The sequence below is a fragment of the Schistocerca nitens genome, chromosome 3 (genome assembly GCF_023898315.1).
Source record: "Schistocerca nitens isolate TAMUIC-IGC-003100 chromosome 3, iqSchNite1.1, whole genome shotgun sequence".
NCBI lineage: Eukaryota > Metazoa > Arthropoda > Insecta > Orthoptera > Acrididae > Schistocerca > Schistocerca nitens.
In genome coordinates this window covers 418,168,339-418,180,899 of record NC_064616.1, presented here as the reverse complement: position 1 = coordinate 418,180,899, position 12,561 = coordinate 418,168,339, and the positions used below count along the sequence as shown (strand labels likewise).

General features: G+C 43.1%; 1 protein-coding gene across 5 annotated transcripts in view; it reads left to right on the top strand.

Moving 5' to 3' along the window:
* LOC126248359 (histone-lysine N-methyltransferase EHMT2) overlaps positions 1 to 12,561 on the top strand; it is a 267,727-nt gene that overhangs the window by 57,371 nt on the left and 197,795 nt on the right. The window lies entirely within an intron of this gene.

Genomic DNA, 12,561 nt, shown 5'->3' with positions numbered 1-12,561 from the left:
TTTGGACTAATTTGTTAAGAACTCTCTCTCTCTCTCTCTCTCTCTCTCTCTCTCTCTCTCTCTCTCTCTCTCTCTCTCTGAATACACTATGTGGGGGCTTCAGCTGAACTGATGTGAGATTTGTGTTGGATGGAGTGGGTGTGGGGAGAAAGTAGGTGGGGAGTTGTGAGAGGGGTTGGGAACGGTGGCTGATAGCTGAGGAGGAGGCCAGATTTGCTCAAGATAGGAATGTGGGATGGAAAGGCAGCAGTATGTGGGGATAGGAATGAAACATGACTGATCAGTTCATGAAGCACGCAGTGACAGTGAGGTGGAGGAGTATGCTCTGTGGAGTCAACAGAACAGAAAGAGAGGAGACTCCAGGGAAGAGGATGTGGTTGCAGGATGTGTGAAAGGAAGAAAGAGTGGGCTTGATGTCCCATTGACATAGAAGTCATTAGTGATGGAATATAAGCTCGGACTGTGTCAAGAATGGGGAAGGAAGTTGGCCATGCCCTTCCAAAGGAACCGTCCTGGCATTTTCCTGGAGCGATTTAGGGAAGTCACAGTAAATCTAAATCTGGGTGGGCAGATGTGGGTTGGTATGTTCGTCGTCCCAAATGCGAGTCCCGTGTGCTAAGAGGATGAGTGAAGTTAGGGTCTCGGGGCAGAGAGATGGGTGTGGATCAGGGGCTAGCAGAGAATGTTCTTCTATTCATACTTAAACTCCATCGCATTAACCATGAGATGTAATATGCAGTGGCAGGTTCTTGGAAATAAGTGCACTCAAATAGCTATCTGTCAGTACTAATGTTAAGAACTTTGTGCCTTGGCAAAAAATAAACGTGAACAATACTACAGATAAAAAGGTGTATCTGCTTAGTGGTTACAAACCAAGAAGAAACTGTGTTTGCAGATTGCCTACAACTTTTAAAAAGGTGAAAGGGAATGACAGGAAGAGGGTTTGAGATGTACACCTGTTGATGGAAAATGAAAACTTTTCAAAACCTTGGATTGAGAGAGAGAGAGAGAGAGAGAGAGAGAGAGAGAAAATAAGGAAAGGAGTCAAAAGCCACAATCATGTGAAAGCTAATATTCAGATACTAGAGTGACAGTAATTAACTATTGGTAACTAGCATGTCAAAAACTAGACCATAACTCAAAAGAAACCCCATGGGAATAAAAGAAAGGCAGGAAAGTCTCAGATTTTTCTGTGGGATTGACATATGAACAACATAGTAAATACTAATTTTATTAGCTACATTCATACATAAACAAAAACAATCATGTAGACAATTAAATAGTTAAATGTTACCTGTGTTATATGGCCTTTCCCAGTAAGAAAGCCCCCATGGAGCATAAAGTTTTTTGTTAGTCCAGGATTGGCAAATGTCGGGCCCTGAGCCTTTGCAGTACTGTTTCCCATCAGTGCTGCAAATCTAACATCTGATGGTCTTATATACTTTCCCAAGGAGCTCAGCTAGTGCTGGCTGAGTATGGACAGGGCAAACCCAGGGTTCGTGAGTTGGTAAACACTACCAATCTTATGTTACCATAAACTCTGGATGTGCTTCAGTGGCCACTGTTGGTCACGATGGTGGAACTTTTGTGTTTCAGAGAGGAAGGGCTTTGGCTTAACTGCACAGATAGAAAGGACGGTATAGACACCCTCCCCTCCCAAAAAAAATAAAAATAAAAAAAACTTTTAAAAAATACCACTGTCAAACTCGAGGTGTCCTCCACACCAATTGAATGGATGACTTTTGGTGGGCAACCTCTGGAGAAACTGCCACATCTCAGTTTGTATTCGACTTGCCCAGGTAAGTAAAGTTCTGCGTGGATGGATGCTGGAGATCCTTAACTGTTTATGGGAACACCTTGGAACGTCACAAAGAAACAAAGAAATCTTCAAACACTATGTGGAGGCCATTAGAGATCACTGACACCTACACAACTAAGAGGGCTCAACGTAATAGTCTCCCTGGAATTTCATTAGAAAAATTGAACCATAATAATTTTAATGGGGCACATCAGTGCCAGAATGTCACTACTGTAACAGAGAGAAGGGTAGTCTTTTGAGGAAGGTCTCCTTTCTAGATCAACAAAACAGTAGAAAGTATTGCTGGAACTGTAAAGTGAACAAAATGACTTTGCAACTGAGTGCTTTTGGTTGAAACTACTACGTCTCACCAAGTGAGCACACGTTTGGACTTCGGGTCAATATGCTGTAGCGATGGAAAAGTACACCATCTTCATGCTTCACTAAGGATGGCATTAAGTTGTAAGAGATGTCACAGGCATGGACACTGCTGAACTGCAAAAAGGATGGAAAGTGGAAGATGCAACAGAACTTAGAAACATGATGAATAGAGTGAATGGTGAGCTGTAGAGGACTGTGACTTTCATCTTAATATTGGATTTGCCTCTCCATCCAGAACACATCAAAGATTTATTTGACTGAAAGTGAGAAATGTTATATCCAGTCCGATGTGGTATTATAAACATGAGTGGTTGGGTCACACCACAGTAGGGTGTAGTGGCAGTTTAACATGCAGGAAATTCAGGAAAGATGCATAGGAAGCAGGGTCCTCACATTTATTTTAAGAGTTCTGTGCAAACGGATCAGGTTAGCACCCTGTTTGAAGCAGGAATTTAGGACAAATGAAGATTCAAGAATTTAAAGTGGTCAAGAGAATTTTGTATACTGTGGGAGGGGGGAATACCTGCACCTTTCTGTTTTCTCAACTTTCTTTGCTACCGCTCTGAGGGAAATTGTGGTCAAAGTCAGTGTAGCCAAGCATTTGAAAGCAGTAGATATTATCACAAACATATATACATGTAAACATATAAGCAATAATGTGCACACTACTGTGCCTGCATCACAACAGCAAAAGGTGAAATCTGCACCCAGAAACAGTCAGAATCCAAAGAAATCTGATATGAAACCATCAGAGAGAAGGAGGTTGCTATTAACCAATGAAAACACTGCAGAAATAGAACTGGATACATATGTTGACAAAATTGGAGGTTGTGCTGTTCTCCACTCTATGTCCAGTATATTTCACCAGAAAAGAGAGATAGTGTGAAAGACCCCTGCAATTAATGGCACCTATACTCCCATGGAATGTGAACAGTCCAAGAAAATATGTCAGAAGCAAGGCTTTTAACATAGGATAGGTCCTTGTGCCTATGCATACATGAGATGCAGCTCAAACCTTCAGACAATCTTTTGTTGCTTTTAAAGGCTACACCATCCACAGAAAGTTTTGTGTTGTCTCACTGTCACTGTAGGCTTGTACCATGAGAAACAACGAGAGGATGTTGTTTGGTGGCCGGTACCCTTTTTCTGTAACACAACTGCACACATGTATTAACAGGGTAATTTATTCATGATTATAAGAAGTTACTTATTTTTAAGCTACTCGTTGTGGTACAAGCTCTTTCATGATAGTCCACGTTAGTCACAATGCTGCTGAAGTACAAGTCCGCTATGTGCACTACTCTGGTAGCTAGGTACTGACTGACTCTGAGCTAGAGGCTGAGCTAATTGTGACTGCGACTCCTACTGGACTGCGACTGACGCCTCGACTTGTTGACTCTCTGGATGGCGGACAGGGCCCTCCAGTCTGCGGCAACAATCTAAATACTGGCGGTCGAGATGGTGTTGGCGGTGCGTTTCTTGAGAGTCTGTCGTTGGCCTCGTTGTTGTGTAGTGAGGCTGCGAATGCCAACAGAGAGGGGGCAGAAAACTGGAGATGAGCCGGGAGCCATAGCGGTGTACTCCCGACCTTACCCAGCCATCTGGCTTGCAAGGAAACGGGAATATTCCCCTGGAAAACTGCTGCCAGGGCACACGTCCAGGCCTGAGGGCGTGTGCTTGGAGTGCCCTGGAGATGGCATCAGCGGGCAGCTGCGAAGGCTGCACGGTCTCATGAGGCCACGAATCTGGGGGATGAAAAGCAGTAGAATAACAGGGCAATTGACGTGTGTATTTCGTTCTGGTGGCAGCACTGCAAACTTTCAGGACCTGGAATCAAATACATATAAGAGCCAATACGTTTCTGGATCACGCCTCTTTACCAGTGCCTACGGTTGCCATAAACCCCTGAAAAGAACAAAATCACACAGTGCAAAGTGATAATTACAGACCATTGGCGGCAATGGATGCTGCGGTGGATGTAGCAAGTGTAGTAGTGTCCGATGGCGGTGGCCATGCCGAAGTTTCACCGTTGGTCTGTCTCGTGGGTGGGAGTGATGGGAGGCAAGAAAGAGTTGCAGCTCCTGTTCCCATGTGTGGGTGGTGCGGAGTTTGGCCATCTGTTGCTTAAAAGTGTGTACGAAGTGTTCTGCTTCTCCGTTGGACTGCGGATGAAACTCGGCACTTGTTAGATGACGAATTCCATTTCGTTCACAAAACTGTTCAAAGTCACGTGAAGTGAACTGTGGCCGTTTTCTGCCATAAGTACTTCTGGCAAACCTTGTATGCAAAATATGGAGGACAACACTTTAATGGTGCTATGTGACATAGTAGAGTTCATAGGCACTGCAAATGGAAACTTGGTCAAAGAGTCTACCACTATGAGCCAACAAGTGTTCCAAAATGGTCCTGCAAGGTCTGTGTGCACTCATGTCCATGGCAATTGAGTCTTAGTCTTAGCTGAGAATGTCTGTGGCGCAGTGGATTGGTTTTCTGTGCATGCACGACACTGTGACGTCATCTGTTCAATGTGGGCATCCATGTCCTGCCAGTTACAGTGCCATCACGCTAACTGTTTAGTGTGAACAATTCCCCAATGTCCTTGATGGAGCAATTGCAACACATCCTTTTGCAACACTTCGGGATTAAGCACACACAAATGTTTGCTGTCATTTTGAACTAGAATCACACCCTGTTGAACTGAAAGGCTATGCCAGTGTGCAAAATATCGGCGCATAACTGAGTTCTGGATGCTGTTCAACAAGCAAGGCCAAGATGTGCGAATATAATGCAACAAGATCTTGAGATCTGGATCTGCTTCCATAGCCCGTGCTACTTTTCTGTAGTGTAAGGGAAAATATTCCAGCAATCAGAGTTCTACATTGATTTGGCTGGAAGATGGGGCAGATGCATCTAAATCAGTGTCTTGGCCAATGGGAAAGCAAGACAGAGCACCTGCATTGCTATACAGCGAAAGCAACAAAGCCCAGTGTTGCAATTTTTGAGCAGCACATGTAGGAACCGAACCGGCTTTGACGGATGAAACAAGGACTGCAAAGGCTTGTGATCTGTCACTAAATAGAACTTTCAACCACACAAATAGTGACGGAATTTTGTCACACCATTCACAATAGCGAGAGCCTCTGTTTCTATTTGAGAATAATTGCACTGAGTTTGCGTTAACAACTGTGAGGCAGAAAGCAATAGGTCTGTCTTGTGCACCAATTCTGTGTGAAAGCACAGCGCCGATTCTGTAGGAAAAAGCTTCGAGTTGCAGAACTGCTGGCTTGGCAGGGTCAAAATGCACTAAACATCTGTCATTGAGCAAGGCATTTTTGAGTTTCTGAAATGCGTCTTGACAATCTTTGGTCTACACAAAAGGCACATTTTTCTGATGCAAGTGATGCAATGGAGCTATGATCTGAGCGGCATTCGGTATGAACCGAATTTAGTACGCCATCTTGCCTAGTACTGATTGCAGTTCAGACACGTTGCAAGGAACAAGCAGAACACGGATTGCAAGCAAATGATTGGAGGGGGTGCACATCCTGACTGTTTATCACATGACCTAAGTACTGTAGTTCATTTTGAAAAACAGTTACACTTTCCGAGTCGACACTTGATTCCTGCTTCTGACAGCTCTCAAAAAATGGCAATGTGTTCCCCAGGTGTATGACCTGAGACGACAATATCATCAAGGTAGTTTGAACAAAATGACACTTTTGCAGGCAGCTGTTCCAAGTAACACTGAAAAATGGCAGGTGCGGAAGTGCTGCTGAAGGGCAAATGTAAATATCTAAACAGTCCCAAGTGTGTGTGTACCACAAGTACTTTCTGTGATTCTTCATCCAACGGAATTTGCAAATAGGCATCATGCAGCTCAAGTGTGAATGCGGCCAGAAGGCTTAGGCAACAAAACGAGAGGGCTTGCCCATTGACTAGCTTGAATGGGAGCAATTACACTGTTATCTTTCAGTTATTTCAATTTACTGGCTGCTTTGTCTCTTAAAGAAATTAGAGTGGGGCGGGCCTTGTACAACTTAGGCTGTGCATTGTCTTTCAATGTAAAATGTACTACAAAGTTATTAGCTTTTCCGATTCCTTTGAAAATAGCTCAGGAAATTCTTTAAGCAAGCTGTCTACACTGTCTTTTGGTGCAAAAGCTGGTGTGGAAAATACATTGTCTTGGATGCTAAGGCCAAACAAATCAAAGCCATCTAAACTGAAAATGTTCTCACTGTCTCGTGATTTCAACACAGAAAAATTAACTGTTCTAGTGTGAGATTTGTAAGTGGCAGGCAAACTACACTGTCCAAGCACTGGAATTTCCTGTCCATTGTAAGCAGTGAGGTGTTTGCTAGATTTAGAAAAGTGTGGTGAGCCTAAATGTTCGTACGTGGCGCGATTAAGGAAAGTTACTGAGGCACCTGTGTGTAACTAGAAGTTCACACAACATCCAGCAATCTGTAATGAGACTAATAGTTTGTTAGAATGTTGTTGCACAGCACTAGGGCAAGAAGGAGGCACAATCTTAATCTTATTTTTGGCGTCTTTGTGCCATTGCAAACAAACTACTTGGACATGGCCTTTCTTTTCCACATGTGTAACATGTTGTGTTAAGTGATGGGCAGTCCTGTCTTTTATGGCAAGCAGAACATCTAGGGCAAGATTTCACTAAGTTCACAGGTCTGTTTACATGTCTAAGTGGCTGTCTGTGTGGCTGTGTATGTGCTCGTTGTTGTGGCTGCTTGGGGTGGTCATGAGTAAGGGGCGATTAGACCGAACAAATTGGGGCCTGCTCAAACTTGTCAGCAGCTACAGCGCCCAAATCACATTGCTCTAATGTTTGCAGCACTTGGGGAAGTGATGGAACAGAGTAATTTAAGATCTGTTCCAGTATTCTACTATCTGAGACATTGAATGTTATTGCATCCCTAATAATTAAGTCACTGTAAAAGTTTCCACAACTACACTTCAATTTGCACTTCCTAATCATGCCCATTAATTCTGTGTATCACTGATTGTACATCTGTTCTGGCTTTTTCTGCAAGTAAAAGAACTGATATCTGGCTGTCTGGCTGCAGATACTTGAACTTGCTGGTCATAGTACTGAGTTAATGCAGCAATTACTTCATCATAGCTGAGTTCGTTGGGAGACACAGTTGGGTATAATTTTTGTATTAACCTGTACACTGGGGACCCCACAGTCAAAAGAAAGTATTGTGGCTTTACAATACCTTTAACTTGATGAACTTCACAATGTGCTTGGAACTGTGTCAAGTATTTGAGCCATTCCTCGTCTGTGTCGTTAAATTGGCGGAACGTAGGTATGCTGGTCGGCGGCATGTGTTGGGTTGATCGGCTCACCTTTTGTGCAGCTGATGCTGCTTGTGCAGCCAGTAGTTGTTGTACTGTCATTAGCAGGGCAGCAGTTTGTTGATTCTGAAACTGGGAAGCTTGTGTTAGATCCATCACATTGGTCGTCTGTGGCTGAAGCGCGGTGGCGGAGGGTGGGGTAGCCATGGTTTACACAAATATGTTATTGCAAAAAGCAAGCAAAGCCTCTGAAAAGAGAAATTTGATTAGTTCTATGGCTCCCTTCCTGGAATATATGCAAGAACACAACAACACATTAGCAAATAGAAATGAGTGCCCCTGCAAGCTACAACACAAGAGAAGCAAGCAAAATCTGCACTGAATTATACTGGTCACCAGTTTATGTGTCGTCTTGTTGTCACTGTAGGCCTGTACCATGGGAAGCAAGGAGAGGATGTTGTTTGGTGGCCAGTATCCTCTTTCTGTAACACAACTTTGTGCATGTATTGACAGAGTTCTTTATTCATAAGAATAAGAAATTACTTAGCTTTAAGCTACTTGTTGTGGTACAAGCTCTTCCTTAATATGTTAGCCACACTGCTGGTGAAGTACAAGTCCGCTATGTACACTGCACTGGTCGCTAGGTACTGACTGACTCTGAGGTAGAGACTGACCTAACTATGACTGCGACTCCCACTGGGCTGCAACTGATGACTCGACTTGTTGACTTACTGATGGCTGACTGGGAGCTCCGGTCCGTGGCGGCGATCTAAATACAGGTGGTCGAGAGGGTGTTGGCGGTGTGTTTTGTGCGAGTCTGTCGTTGGCCTCTCTCCTGATAGGCTCGCTTTCTCTGGTGCCGACTGTCGATCTTCTCGCAGCCTCTTTGCTAATCGGAGTGCTGGTACCAGCTTACACCAGCACAGGAAGGATGATGCAGGTCATGACCAGGGTAATGATGGAGTGGCGGTATTTGTTGCTGAAATATGCTGTTTTGCACTGTTTACCCTCACCACCCACCTACAAGCAGTAGCTGTTCATATTTATGTATCATTAAGAATAATGGTGCTGTCCCTGTATCAACCACCTTACGAACCTGTAGATAACGAGACCATTGATGACCTTATATGCAAACTCCCCCTTCGCTTTCTATCCCTCAGAGAGCTCTATGTATCACTTGCAGAATGATTCTACATAGCACTTAAATACTGCAAACTTACATTCTCAGACGCTGACCTGTCACTTGAATTCTCCAATAGGTGATGTACATGGAGAAGGGTCAGAGAACGTGCCCTATAGTCACAGTTTTTCCATTTGGATTCACTTGCAAGATACATTAGTACCCGCCACCAAGCCACCTGAATGGATCTTGAAAGAGACAGCTGAACAGTTTACACCAACCTGACTGTATGCCAACAATCTATTCGAAAGTTGCATGTTAAACCTGGTAGTCTGATGGTGAAGCAAGTAGTGCCATTTAACCATTAGGAACAGACTGGTGGCACTGAGAAAGTTCCACTGCATTGCATCTAATGACAATCTTACTACCTTTTGCATTGCTCAGCCAAAAGCTCAGTGTGCTTACACAAAAGGAAGGGGGGGGGGGGGTGGTCTATAAAACGGCTAACTGTAAATAGTATTACATCTACTGCTGTATCATTAAAAGACAGTGGTGCTCCAATCACAAAATCAGACGCTGTGGCCTAGACAATGGTGACATACTTGGAACCAATTACATCCTATGTGTGTCAAGATGCTACATTCCAGTGCAGATGGGAATTAGCTCAAAGGACACGGTCGGCTGTGGTTAGTCATACAACACCAGGGCCAGAGAAAATGCACTATGATAAGTTGTATCATATGAATAATGAATCAAAATAATACCTTTTCATGCTGTTTAACATAATTTAGTTTGAGAGACAATACTCTTATTCTCGGAATGAAACAATTGTGACCCCTCTCCTAAAAATTGAGAGAGATTGTATCTGACCAATTAGTTATTGCAGTATAGCAGTTACCAGTTGTATAGGGAAGACATTTGAGTGAATAATCAACACCCACTTAGTATTGGTTCTGGGAACAAGATAACTCTTCACTCACCTTCACTGTGGTTTCTGTCAGTACCACTTATCTTTTGACACACTGATACTCCTCGAGGTAGTGATACATGAGACTTTCTTGCATAGGGGTTCTTGATAGGATATATTTTTATATTGAAAAGACATGTGACACTGCCTGGAAGTACAATATAGCCTGACAAATGTATGAATGGAATTTATAGGATTGTCTTTCAAGATGGTTCTTTAGGTTCAGAGTTAGCAGTGCATTCCGACATACTCAAGAGAATGGTGTCACTCAGGAGATCATGATAAGTTTTACTCTTTCTGCAATAGCCATCAACAGCATGGTGTCCACAGTTAGTGATCCTGTCCAGCACTTTCTTTTGTGGAAATTTTTTTGTTCGTCTTCTTATCTTGAGACGATTGTTCGAGACGTGAAATGAAGCTAGGGGACACCATTCTTAGTTTTAAGGGATCATTAAAATTCCTGGCCTTATCTTCAATGAGAAACTCAACTGGTTTACACATATGAAGTATCTCAGAGCAGCAGTCACTCTAAAGGCTCTAAACATCTGAAAATGCTTAAGTGACAGATAATGGAAATCCCCCTTGTTGGTGTTTTAAAGAGCCTTTGATCAGTTGTGGCTGACTTGTGGCTGTATTGCTTATGTTCCTCTCAACCATGCTTGTTAAAGGATGGGATGTTGTTCACCAGGGGGAATTAGAATGACGGAAAGATCCTTAAGGACAAACCCTGTACCTAGCCTCTAGTGATGCAGGGGAACTGCCTCTTACCATGTTCCTCGAAGTCTGACGTTCATAAAAGGTCCTCAGTTTCTGGCTTTTAATCTTCTTGTCAGACCATCAGCAGAACAAGTGTTTGTAAATCATGAAAGAACAAGACCATTTGGGATTAGACTAAAGAAGCACCTTGCAGAGCTTAGATGTGAATGTTTTTACACAGGGTTGGAGCAAGTACCATCCCTGGTTAGCTGTGCGGCCAAGGCTGCTTTTAAATTTTACACAGTGAAAGGTATCTTGAACACTATATTTTATTTGTAAACAGGCCTTTTACAAGTTTTAGATGGGCATTGAAATTAAACAGTTATTTGCTCTGGTGTGTCTAAGCAGGGCCATGCTGTCGGCTACTTAGTGTCTTGAGGATTTGACTTCTAGACAAATTTACAGTCTTTGATGCAGAACTCTATGCAACACTAAAGGTACTGGAGCATATGAAGTGGTATTGATAGAATAACCTTCTGGTTTGCTCTGATTTTCTAAGTGCCATGCAGACCATTCAGCAAATGTAACCAGCAGACCAGCTGGTTCAAAACATACAGGAAACACTTCACACATTACATCAAGGGAAGGAAGTATCATTATGTTAGGTACCGAGTCATGTGAAAATCCTGGGAAATGACAAAGATGACATGGCTTTAAGGGACACCCACAAGGAAAGTAATGTACTACCCCATTCTGTCTTGAGTGCTATTACTTCACTGTTGAAAGGGACAGTTACCTTTTAGTGGCAGACAGTGTAACAGGAGATACGGAAAACAGATTAAGGTTGGTGCAGCCAACAGTTCTGTCATAGCAAACATTGTTCCACAAACACAAATGGACATGGTTTGTCAGATAAATACCTGTCAGTCTTGCACTTGGAGAGTACTCCGGAAGGAAAGCTGTCACATTATCAGTGCCTTCCAGACCTTGCATTAGAACTGTATGCATCCCATAACTGCCAGCGTTGGTGTGAACTGTGGTGTTGGCATTCTCATCATACAATGCTAGGGCTGGAGAAGATGTTAGTGCCTCCATAAGGGCAAGGACAGATCTTTCTTGCACATTGCTCCAGGAAAACTGATGTCTCCCCGGCAGTAGTTATTGCAAGGGACATTCCTTGGTACAGAAGTCCTTTATGAATCACTGGTATTATGAGCACATTGTGAGAAAACTTCTTGCATCATGACTTTGGTATGGAGTCAGAAAATCTGTGACTACTCTCCTTTTTTCGGGATTGGGACGGATTTCATTGCCATGTACTAGGTGCCCCAGGATTTGTATTTGTTGGGTGATGAAGAGGCACTTCCCCCAGATTCAGTTGGAGGCCTGCAGTCTGAACATACAACACAGGTGGCTGAAATGTTCTTCAATTATCTTCGAGAAAACAACACTGTCGTCCAGATAACAAAGACGCATCGCTCATTTAAGGTGTCGAAGCAGATTGGCGTCTTACATTCAAAAATGGCTGAAGTTTTACATAGGCTAAATGGCATAATTAGGGAAGGTAGTCTTTGTTCCTGTCAGCCACATCATTCTTGATTTCCCAGTAGCCTCTCCGCATGTGCATATTTGAGAACTACTTTGCTACTAACTTTGGGTAGACATCTTATTTAATGATTTTGTTCAATTGCCAGTAGTCAATGTGCAAACACTGTGTGCCACCCTCCTCCTTCACATGGGCCCCAGGAGAGCACCAAGGGCTTTCTGAAGGATCAGTGAATTCCTATTGTAGCATTTTCTGTGCTTCCTCCTGGTTTATCCGTCATTCAGTGATGGTACCCTCTATGAGCACTGACTAATTTGTGGGTGATTGTCAGTGTTGATATTGTGTTTTACCATTGGCTGCTTGACCTATCTTTTCTCCACTCCAGATAGGAAAGCTGCTAAAAATTGACATAGAATGGCTAATACTCGCTGATATTGTTCCTCACTCAGGCCAGATTCTATTGGCAATTCAAGAGTAATTTCGTCCACTGCATTGTCTGTAGTGATAATGGACCACAATTCTTAGTTGATGACACTAAGTTGCCCTTCCTTTGCTGATTTGGCTGTACACACAAACATTTAGGGGTAAGTTATGGCTACTCATCAAACTTGGCGAACCAAATTTCTCTTTGACCACCTGCAATGCTTATGATCATTGCTGGCATGTAGATTTCTTTTGTGAGTCCTGAGTACCTTTTTGCAATTGACAAAAGTTTCACAGTTTAACTGAGCATCCAGATT